This window comes from Otolemur garnettii, unplaced genomic scaffold (genome assembly GCF_000181295.1).
Source record: "Otolemur garnettii isolate 467f Iridium unplaced genomic scaffold, OtoGar3 scaffold00140, whole genome shotgun sequence".
NCBI classification, from domain to species: domain Eukaryota; kingdom Metazoa; phylum Chordata; class Mammalia; order Primates; family Galagidae; genus Otolemur; species Otolemur garnettii.
In genome coordinates this window covers 3,441,864-3,452,374 of record NW_003852535.1, presented here as the reverse complement: position 1 = coordinate 3,452,374, position 10,511 = coordinate 3,441,864, and the positions used below count along the sequence as shown (strand labels likewise).

The 10,511-nt window shown below is 54.6% G+C and overlaps 1 protein-coding gene across 1 annotated transcript in view; it reads right to left on the bottom strand.

Annotated features, from left to right (window-relative positions):
* Window positions 1–5,640, bottom strand: part of CHRM1 (cholinergic receptor muscarinic 1) — a 12,787-nt gene extending 7,147 nt beyond the window's left edge. Inside the window, exon 1 of the mRNA XM_003798702.3 lies at window positions 5,323–5,640. The gene's annotated coding sequence lies outside the window, so the exon portion shown is untranslated. The remainder of the gene's footprint in view (window positions 1–5,322) is intronic.
* Between the last annotated feature and the right edge of the window lie 4,871 nt (window positions 5,641–10,511).

Here is a 10,511-nt window from a genome sequence, read left to right as displayed (position 1 = left end):
CCTCCCAAGTAGCTGGGACCACAGGTGCCTGCCACAACGCCCGGCTACAGCTATTTTTTTGGTTGCAGCTGTCATTGTTGTTTGGCGGGTCTGGGCTGGGGATTTGAACCCGGCACCTTAGGTGTATGTGGCTGGCGCCTTAGCTGGTTGAGCTATAGGTGCCGAGCCGACTTTTTAAAATATTATATTGCATTATTATTTATCTTGATTAGTGAGTCTTTCTGTGCCCTCTTTGAAATTTTGCTCTGTGGTGAGTGTCTGACTTAACTCATCCTAGTCCTAAAATTGTAGATCTCAGCCTTGAGTTTGGAACTGTCCCTCCCTAGCTGTGTGACCATCAGCAATCACTCAATTTTCATTCACTTACTGCCCTTATCCCCCAGCTCCTGGAACTGAAACGGGCACTCCACTATAGTCCTCCACTGCTCAGCCCTTCTCAGCAAGCCCCTTCCCCTCCAGACTCCCACGGCCCCTCTCTGGTTTCCAGTTAAGTGGAGGAGTTGGACCAGCTTGCCGTCTGGGGAGATTTTATGGAGTCGCCAAACCAACATCTCAAGATGCTGAACAAAAAGGACTCAAACCCTGGGGGAAGGCTGAGCACTCACTTAGGTTGCTCTACTTGGGACTGGAATGGCATCAACTCAGCATGGGAATTTGGTGACTTCTGCCTATCACAAGGCTGGCTATAAAACTGTGGGGAATTAAAAATTGCTTTGGAACGAGGACCTGGGAGAATTAACATAAGTGGGAGGGGACCTTGGAGGTAAAGAAATTGGCAGTCCCTTGCCTTGATATATGGAAGTCCCTTCCAGTTCTCCCACTTAAATAGTCCTATTGATAACCACCATAATTGGTACCTCGTGCTTGCCAGGCACTTGATGTATGATATTATTTTCCGTAATCATAGGACACCTAATGGACACCCATTGGGGTTTCTATTTTTATTTTACAGGTGAGGATACTGAGGCTCCGAGGTCTAAGTGGTTTGCTGATGGTCCCACACAGGTGGAGTTGGGATTCTGACCCAGACCCGCAGGTGCTAAGTTTGTGTTCTTTCCACTTGGGCAACTCCTTTCTGCCCCACCTGTGTGCTGTGATGGCTAAGGCCTCCCATCTGGGGTGGCTGGGGTTGGTGGAGAGGGGCAGTGGTTCTGGGCAACTTCTTCCTCTGTGAGGAGCCTTGTCTGTCCCCTGATGAAGAACAGATTCGTCAATTCGTTCTCCACAATCAGAACAGGGCTCCCTCTCCCCAAACGCTATTTTGGACAGTAAAAGAGCTCAAGAGAAGGCTTCTAGAGCAGTGCTCTTGTCCCTGCTGCATGACCTAGTCCAGGTATCCTTAATTCTTGACTCAGGGCAATCCTCTACCTGTTTAAGGCTACTGTGGGGCACACAAGGTGATAGTTGTGGAAGAACCTGGTTTCCTGTAATTGTGGCAGATTCCCCTGGGGAGACCAGCCTGGGGCTGAGAGTTAGAGTTCAGGGTTCAGCAATAGCTCCAGAAATTCTATAAAGGAGGCTTGGAAGGGTGTCTTGAAGCTGAATTTGCAGAGCACATTCTGTAAAGACATCCATAAAGGCTGAGAGAGTTCATCAATGGGGTTTGCAGTAGGTGGGAGGAAGCCTCCTGACCAAGGCAGCCTTTGGCATTGTCTCTGCCTTTCTGCAAGCTCTTGTCTTGCTGTGTGACCTTAGGCAAGTCATTGTCCTGACCTTGTTACCGTTCTGTGGGCTGGCAGTGAACTCTTAGATAGGGTATTTGTGAGTGAGGGTATGTGCATTGCTAAGAGAGGCTAAGAATGGTGAGGATGAGTTGGGACCCATCCTCAGAGGGTTTCATGGGGTATAAGAAAGTAGCAAAGGAGTGGGGAGGTGTTTTTCTGCTTAGGACTGTGGCCTCCTGACAGAGGCTGTTGGGAGCCTTTAATAACACTAATGAAAACAAAATACTACTAATGTTATCATAGCAGCTGATATTTACTGGCTGCTTACTATATACTGACATGGCCCTAAACATTATATAACTGATCTAATTTATAAGACTGTTATAAGCCCAAGAGTTTGAGGTTGCTGTGATGCCACAGCACTCTACTGAGGGTGACACAGTGAGACTTTGTCTCAAAAAAAAAAAAAAAAGCAAAAAACCAAACCAAAACAAAAACTTCAAGGACCTTATAGCTCAGCAGCGATGCAACCATGATTTGGACCAGGCAGTCTACCTCCAAGACAAACTGCTCTTGAGGGGATAAAGGGTTTGTCAGCATCCCTGCCCACCTCAACTAGCTTGGCCAAGCCCTAGTTTCAGTCAGTTAACAGTGAGGAATTGATCCTTCCTACAGAATCTGGGCTGTGTGCGTGTCTGTTTAGCCAGGTGATATATGGTGACAGCCCTGTGGGAATGGGGAGGTCCAGCCGGAGCTCTATGAGAGGCAGGGTAGGGGCTGTGTCTGCTTCATTCATTACTTCATTCATCACCCAAGGCCTGCACATAGTAGTTACTCAGTAAACATCTGTGGAATAAATACATGAATGTGTATTTGACTTCATGTGGAGGATAGGTCTGCTGGTGTCAGGACTGGCTCCTGAGCATGGCTCAGAACCCCTCTGCTTCTTCCACCTCCCCACATTCCCCCATCTGCCCAGCCCCTACTTCCTTGGGTGAGGTCCTGCCTGGCATGAGAGCAGGGGAGAAAATAGCTAAGAACCCCTCGTCTGTAAAATGGATCAAGGAAACCCTGCGTCATTCAGCTGCAGGGAACGTAAGTGAGGTGACAGGATAGGTGCGGACATACTATGGTGCCTGTCACTGTTGATGGTGGCTGTCACTGTTGGGGGATGAAAATGTTAGCCTGGGCTCAAAGGGTTAAGGGATGAGGTCAGAGACTCTGGTGCAGCAGGCCAGACTGTTGACGGCCAGGGCCCTGGACCAGTCCCTAGGGGCTGGGGATCTGGCTGGTGAGAGTGGGGGGGGGGGAAGAGCCACAGGGGGAGGCAGTGGGAGAGAGCTGGGGAGAGGGGCTCCTGAACACTAGGCTTCCCTGAACTTTATTGTTGGCCAAGGAGTGTAGAAGGAAAGGCAAAGGATGCTGGGGCAGAAATTTAGGAGGAAGAGTGGAGCCATCTTGTGAGTCTAGGTCTGGAAATCAGCAGAACCCTGGCTAGGGAGACAGGACAATATTGAGGAGAAGAGGTATGAGGAGGGTCCTGTGGGGCTGGGCACCTTTGGCCTCACATGTGCAGTGAGGAGGGTGCTTCTTCTGGTCAGGTCTATCCAAAGGTTCTTTCTGCTCGGGCCTTAACCTAGAAGCTAGCCTGCCCAAGGCAGCTCTCTTGCCCTGGGTTAAGTTCTCTCTAGAGATAGCTCTTAACCCATTAAAGGTGTATGAAACTTCCACCCCTGATGCCTGGCCTTTGGCACAAGGGAGTAAACAAATAGGATTTATCACATTTTCGGGTTTAATAGTCACCACTGGGAGTGCCAGCTAGCCCTGTGGGGGGCAGCAGCCATCAGTTAAATGCTGCATAAATGCACTGCTCAGCCAGAAGCTGAGGAGCATCAGCCCTAGAAGCACTGCCAAATTTGCCTGACTTTAGCTGGACTATGCCAGAGGCTGGCGTTAACAGACTGGGCCCTAGACCTTACTCTGGCACTGTCAATGTAGCATCAGAGGTGCCAAGCCCTTCATGCTCCTCACTGGCATGCCCCCTGCTCCGGCACTCCCCTCCCCATTTCCTTTCTTCTCTCTCCCTCCCCCGTCCTTGTAGGCATCACCATGGTACCACAGCAGGGCAGAAACCCAGCGTTTTCACCCACCTCTCTCTGCCCCACCCGCTGGGAGCCCAAGCTCCTGCCTCATAGAGCTTGCTGCACCCCTGCTCCCCCACCCTACCTTCCTGTTCGTGGAGGTGGCAGCTTGTAGCATTTGCTAAGGGTGAGAGAAAGTGTCTAAGCCCCAATGGACTCTTAAATATCCCTTCTCTGATCATGAACATGTCCCTTTCCCAGCCTCAGTCCCTCCATCTGTACAATGGGAAGGTCCTTTCTCAGTCCTACGTGGTGTCTGCCCAGCCCTTTCGCACTGTGGGCTCCCGGTTGCACCAGGATCCAGCTCTCAGACTTCCAGCCACCAGCTGCCAGCAGAGAGTCCATCTTCTGCAGTCCATTTCAGTATCTCCTCCTCTCTCATATCTCAGCGGAGATCTCAGCGATCTCAGCTTGCCTAGTGGCTGAGGTCAGGTGGCAGAGAACTCCCATCTGACAGCTCAGTGAGCAGCTGATTACCCAGGGACAGGAGACTGTCCGGCTGTTAGAGACTGCCTGACTCCTTCCGGCCAGTAGGGCAGGGGGCCTGGGTCAGCCTGCGTGGAGCTGCAGGTGTGCTTTGAGGGAAGCGCTGAACCTTTCTTCATTGGCCCTGACAACCCCTCAGTTGCACGTGTTTGAATGACCTAATGAAAGCTGACTGCCCCCGCCCCAGCTGCCTACCCAGGAGCTGGCAAGTCTGCAAGAACTAGAGCTTCTGGCCCCCAGCCTATTCCCACATTGTGGAGTCTGAGGGCACTGGGGTGGGTACCTGGTATAAGTCCCCATTAATGTCCATGCATTGCCTGGACATGGGACTAAGACTTGCCCTGTGGTAGCCCAAGATACTAGGTATGTAGGGAGGGCCCTCTGAGCCCCCGCACACGTCAGGGCCACGTTTCCTGGCTGGCGTGGCCATCCATGTGCCCATTTGTCCCCAAAGAGCCCTGGGGCTCTTTGCCTGGTCTCCTGCTGGCTTCTGGCCCCGAGACCCACCTTAGTATCCAGCTTGTCTGTCTGGCCAGCAGCCTGGTTCAGTCCATCTTCGGGAAGCTGAGGTAGATGGGAGTTGAGGGATTCAGGGTACCCTGAGGAAGGAGAGGAGGAGGTTTTGGGACAGATGCCCCAATTAAGGGGGGGGGTCAACCACCCACAGCATGCTGGTGGCTGCCCCCTGGCTCCCTAAGTGCTGGGGGCTCTATTTGCTACAACGCAGCCTAATCCCTTCCGTGCGGGCCCCAGGTCAATTTTCCTGAGGGGGTCTCTATCTTCTCTGCCAGCTGAAGCCCAGAAAAACATCAGATGTATCCATTCAAAGCCAGGAGACAGGGTGTTTGGAGCACTCAACGTCCAATGCTACATAGCCTCCTTTGCCCTCTAGACCCCTCCCTGATCTCCTCCTCTCTCTGGGGTCCATCCCTATTTCTGTCTAATTCACCTCGCTGTCCTACCCCACCAAGGACCCTGCTTCTGCCCCCATCTCAGTGCAGCTCCTCCCAAGCCCTTCCAAATGTACTCACCAAGGGGCTGGAGAGGGGTCGGCAGGGTCCTCAGTCCCACTACCTCCCCGGGGGCCGGCAGCGTCTCCAGGGACCCAAACACCTGGCTCCCGGGGGGAGCTGCGCCCTGTGCTGGCAGCGGGAGAGGCACAGCCAGTGATTGGCATGTCCCACCCCCTGGCACGCCAGCCCGGTGGGGGGGGGGAGGGAGAAAGGGAGGGAGGAAAGGGAGAAAAGGAAGGGAGGGGGAGCTAGAGGGAAGCCTCAAGCAGTGTCTGGGGTTGGACTAGGTCCTGGAGCTTGCCCCCCTCCTCTACCAGGGCACCCAATTTGAGCCCCGAAAGGGAAGGGGCAAGACATGAGGAAAGTAAACCCAGGAAGGCTAAAAGTCCAGGACGAGAGAGAAGGCGGATACAGGGAGACAAACACCCACACCCACTGCACACAGACCAGGCGGCACACACACCCCCTCACAAGCACACTCTGTTTCCCCAGCCTCCTTTCCCCACCCAACCTTAGAGCCCCCAACCCGAGCGCATCATGCCACAACACACATGCCCCAGTATTCACATGCCTGCTTCCTTCACACACATGCCCTCCCCCCGCACATGCCCACGCGCCCACCCACCCAGCCACACACCCTGCTCTTCCTCCCTGCTGCAAGGAAGCTAGATTCCTTCTGTTTGGAAATGACACATTGGGCCTCACGTGAGAGGCTCCAACTTGGAATAGACCCAGGGGGCTGGCACACCCGCCCGGGGGCGAGCGGACGTGCCTGTGTGCTGGGCTGTGTGTTGTAGCGTCTGTCTGTGTGAGGGTATATGGGTGTCTGATGTTGAGGATCAGTGGGAGGGGGGTGCAGGTGCCTGCTCCATGCACGGCTGAGTGCCCCACATGCGTGTGTCTCTGTGTACTCATGTAGCCATGCAGCCTGTGAAAGTGCAGGTATGACCCTCTCTGTTTGGAGGCAAGATGCATGTGCACGCGTGTGTCTGTGTTCCGTGCGTGTCTGAGTGTTGCCCAACTGTGAAACTTGCTAATTCTGACAAGTGAGGCAGCCTCTACCTCCCTGCCTGCTCCACCCCCAGTTTCCACTTGGAAGACAGACAGACAGGCAGACAGACAGCTCTCCTCCCAGCTTGTCAAACTCTGTCTCCCCTGACTCCCACTCAGGGCTCACAGGTGTGTACCTGGGAGGCAATGAGTCCTTCGTTCTCTCCTCCCTCGGACGTATTGCTTGGCCAGAACCCCTCCTCCCAGGCCCTTTGGATTTGTGTTGAGTTTCCTCAGAGATAGAACCCCTGGGGGGCCTTTTGCCATAGAGACCTGGGTCCTGCCCCGCCTTTATCCTAGAGACCTCCTGGAGAGCTGACCATGGGGGAGGGTTAGGAGGCTGCTTGGACTGCTGCTGGGGCTGCTGTGTTCTCTGCTCCACTGGGCAGTGCTGAAGCCCTGGGATGAGAGGTGGGAAGGAATGGGATGGAAATTATCCCCATTATGTGGGTGAGAAAACTGAAGAGCAGAGGTGTGATTAACATATGGTGGGCAAGTGTTTGGACTCAGTCCCCTAGCTCTAAGCCCAGGGTGCTGAAGTTTGGGGTAAGGGCTGGGGCCTGCCCTGCTCTTTCCCCTTCCCATTTCCCACCAACACCCCTTCTCAATGCTGATGGCTGAGGGTAATCTGGGGCTTCCTTGCCGAGGAGCCCAGTTGCCGATGGAGCCAAGTGGAGCAGAAACTGGAGTTCCTGGGGCTTGGTCAGCAGCCATCAGGTGCCAGTGGTGGGCACACGTGGCAGGTAGATGTGGGGGCATCTCTGCTTCTCAAAGCCATCTGGGGCTCAAGCAAGCACCCACATGCCTCCCTTCTGGAGCTGGGCAGACACTGCAGTTTGGAGAGGAATAACCTCCAAAAAGCCCCCTGCCACCGCAGGTCACTGGGCCAGAACTTGACCAGTCCCCGCCCCGTGGGCTTGGACTCCGGCTGCCCCCTGCTGGGCTGTCCTGGGCTTGCGGCAGCCGCTCGTGCCCCCGGTACAGGGCTACATATTCTTGTGCGCACACACGTGGCTGAGTGTGGGGGTGTTAGGCCTCCACGCTCAACATTCATTTCCGAGTCTGAATCAGGCTCCCTCTGTGCCCCCTCCCCCCAATCTCCTTGGTCTCCTTTTTCTCTTCTCCCACCGCCTCTGCACACGTCCCTTTAGAAATAAAAACACTTATTTTGTGGGCGGGAGGGGAGGGTGTCCAGCTTTCCCCTGCCTCCTCCTGAGTGCCCCTCTTTACCCCACGCATTTTCCTTAATAAGTCGGGGAAGCTGCGGAGGCAGGGGGATGACGCCCACCCAACTGTATCATTCTCCTCGCTTCCCCTCCTAGACTGGGCTACCCCCCCAACCAGATGGGGAAACTGAGGCAGGAGAGGAGGAAGGGAGGTAGGGCGGGGAGAAGAGCTCCCGCCCGGCTTGCTCACCACCCCCGCACCCGCGCCGGATTTAGCCGCAGGGAGGCTGGGAACATTGTCTTTATTTTAAGCCCGCCGAGTGCGGCACGAACGCTGCTGCTAGCGACAAAGGGCTTCTTGGAGCGGCTGCAAGCGGTGCACGTGGGGGTCCGGCCCCGCCCCCGGGCGACCCCCTGCAGCTCTCAAGCTCTATGGCCTGGCCCCTTCCAGTTCCCCTGCACCAGCCTCCAATCTCTGGTTGGTTGGGTGGGTGGGGAGGCTGGTGGTTTGGCACAGGACTCCAGGGTCTCAGCTTCTGCCACTTGCTATTTCTGGTCACTTGGCTGAGAATTCACTCCTCCAGGCCACCGAGGCTCGGCCCCAAGTTCAGTCCCCTAGTTGTGGAGAAAGAAAGAGGCTGCCCAAGGTGCAAACCAACTTGGCCTTTTCCTGATTGAACCGCCCCAGACAAGTTAGTGTCGCAGCCTTTCTGAGTCTCAGGTTTTTCTTTCTTTCTTTTTTATTTTTTTTTTTGCAGTTTTTGGCTGGGGCTGGGTTTGAACCTACCACCTCTAGCATATGGGGCTGGCGCCCTACTTCTTTGAGCCACAGGCACAGCCTCAGTTTTTTCATCAATGACATAGTGTGTGTGTGTGTGTGTGTGTAGAAATACCTCCCCAACAGAATAGTTTGAGTGGTTAGTTAGTCCTGAGTAGGTAAAACGTGGCACATGTGTCTGCAAAAAGTGAAAGCCCTTATTGTTGTTATTTATAACAGGCAGTGAGCACTTACTTGGTGCCAGGCGCTGCTAATCACTCTACATTCATTAGCTCATTTGCTTCTCACAACTCTATGGGGGAGGTTCTATTATTATTCCCATTTTACAGATGAGTAGATTTACAAGCCACACGCATTCTTGAGGCTTCCTGGGGGGAGGGTGCGGTCAGTGTGCCTTGAGCCACCCTGGGATTGAGGACTAGGTGGGAGTGTGCAGGCTGCAGTTCCAGGGGCCTCATGGAACTTGGACAGCATTTTTAAAAGACCTGGATCTGGCCGCCAGCGGGTGGGAGAAAGAAGTAAGCGCGCTCTGAGAATATGCTCATGATGTGCACTGCAGCCCCTCTCAGCTTAAATCCTCACCCTCGGCTTGAATTCATGTCAAAACTCAAACCCGGATACATTTGTCACTCCCCAGTGCTGCTTCCACTGTCTTGGGGGGGAGGAGGCCAGGGTAGGCGATCCCTCCACGCCTCATCAGGTCTTGGAAGCCAAGTTGGTTTGTCCTCAGTGTCCTCGGGAAGGGGCATGGGCCAGTGGTCTCACCCGGTGTGGTGGACAACCTCCATTCCCAGCCGAGATGCAGGCACCGGTAGGTCGGCTTAAGGGCGCCCCTTCTTGCACCACTTCCATTGCCTCAGGCCCTCCTCTCTAACTTCCTCTAGCTAGTCTTCGGAGAGAGACTAATTCTCAGATTCCAAAGGTGAAACTAAAATTCAGGGCGGGGCTGATATACGACGCGATCAACAAGGGGCCCGGGAGTCCAGGCGGCTGCAGGGCAGCCGCAGCCTCAGCCACAACAAAGGCATCCTATTGGACAGGAAAGTGGGCTTTTTCGAGTCTGGTTTTGAAGTTGAGGCCGCGTAGACACAATCCCTCTCCACGTCTCGAGTGCTTCACCTCCCGACCCAATAAGTACTGAGAGCCTGGGAGCAGGAGGAGGGCTGGGAAGAAACCGCACTCCCTAGCCCCTCAAGTCTCAGTTTCGGCTTCCAAGGCCTGATGAGGCGAGGAGGGATCGCCTACTCTGGCCGCCTCCCGCAGGACAGCGGAAGCAGCACTGCGCAGTGACAAATGTATCTGGGTTTGAGTTTTGACATGAAAAGAAAAGATGGGCTTGGAGCGGTCCAGAGCTTGGCGCCTGGTGTGTGTTCTTGGCTCGGCCTGGGTCCTGGAAGGGGCGCTCCCTGGTCCTTATAGCCCGACGGCCACGAGGCTGAGTTAACGAGCTCGACCGCCTGGGTCGCCTGGGTGTTGAGTGCTGGGAACCCAGATGACGCATCCTGGAGTTTCAGACTGCCGGTCGCAACCAGTGAAGGAAAGGAGATGCCTTTCCATAGAGCGTCCCTACGCATCCTCTTGTCCATGCCTATGAGGACAGGAACTCGGAGACAAGGTCACTTACTGCCGCCTTGGAGTTGGATGCACAGTGGATGTACAGCCCAAAGGAGATACTTTTCCCCACTCTACGGAGGCTTGTGCTTCCTGCTCAAATCCCTATGGCCCAAAGCAACTCGAAAAACCTAATTAAAGGTGTCTACTCTCTAAGGTTGGTCACTGGACGTTGGGCCCCCAAATTTTCCGCCACAGGGTATACACAACCGGGCACAAGTTTAGGTCCCAGAGGAAACTGCTGGAATCCTGTGGAAATTCAGTCTGGAATTTTGGAGAACCTGAGGTCCAGGTCCCCAAGTCTATCCACTGACTCAGCACAGAGAAATCTGAACGCGCAGGGTGGTGACTCGGCTGAAGCAGGGTCGGTTTTGAGGCCCCCTGATTCTGGCTCAGCTAAGTTTGCTTCCTTCGTTCGCACTCTCCTTATCACTCCCCGAGTCCTGTGGACGTCCAGTCCTCGAGTCCCCACCAATGACCAGGGGTGGGAAAGAGAGTAGCCTCAGCTCCCTTCCTTTCCTACTTATCTCTCCGGGAGACCCCTGCCCCTGCGCAGGCACAGAAATACGTCAGTGGGGCAGGGGTTACCCTCCCCGCCTGCT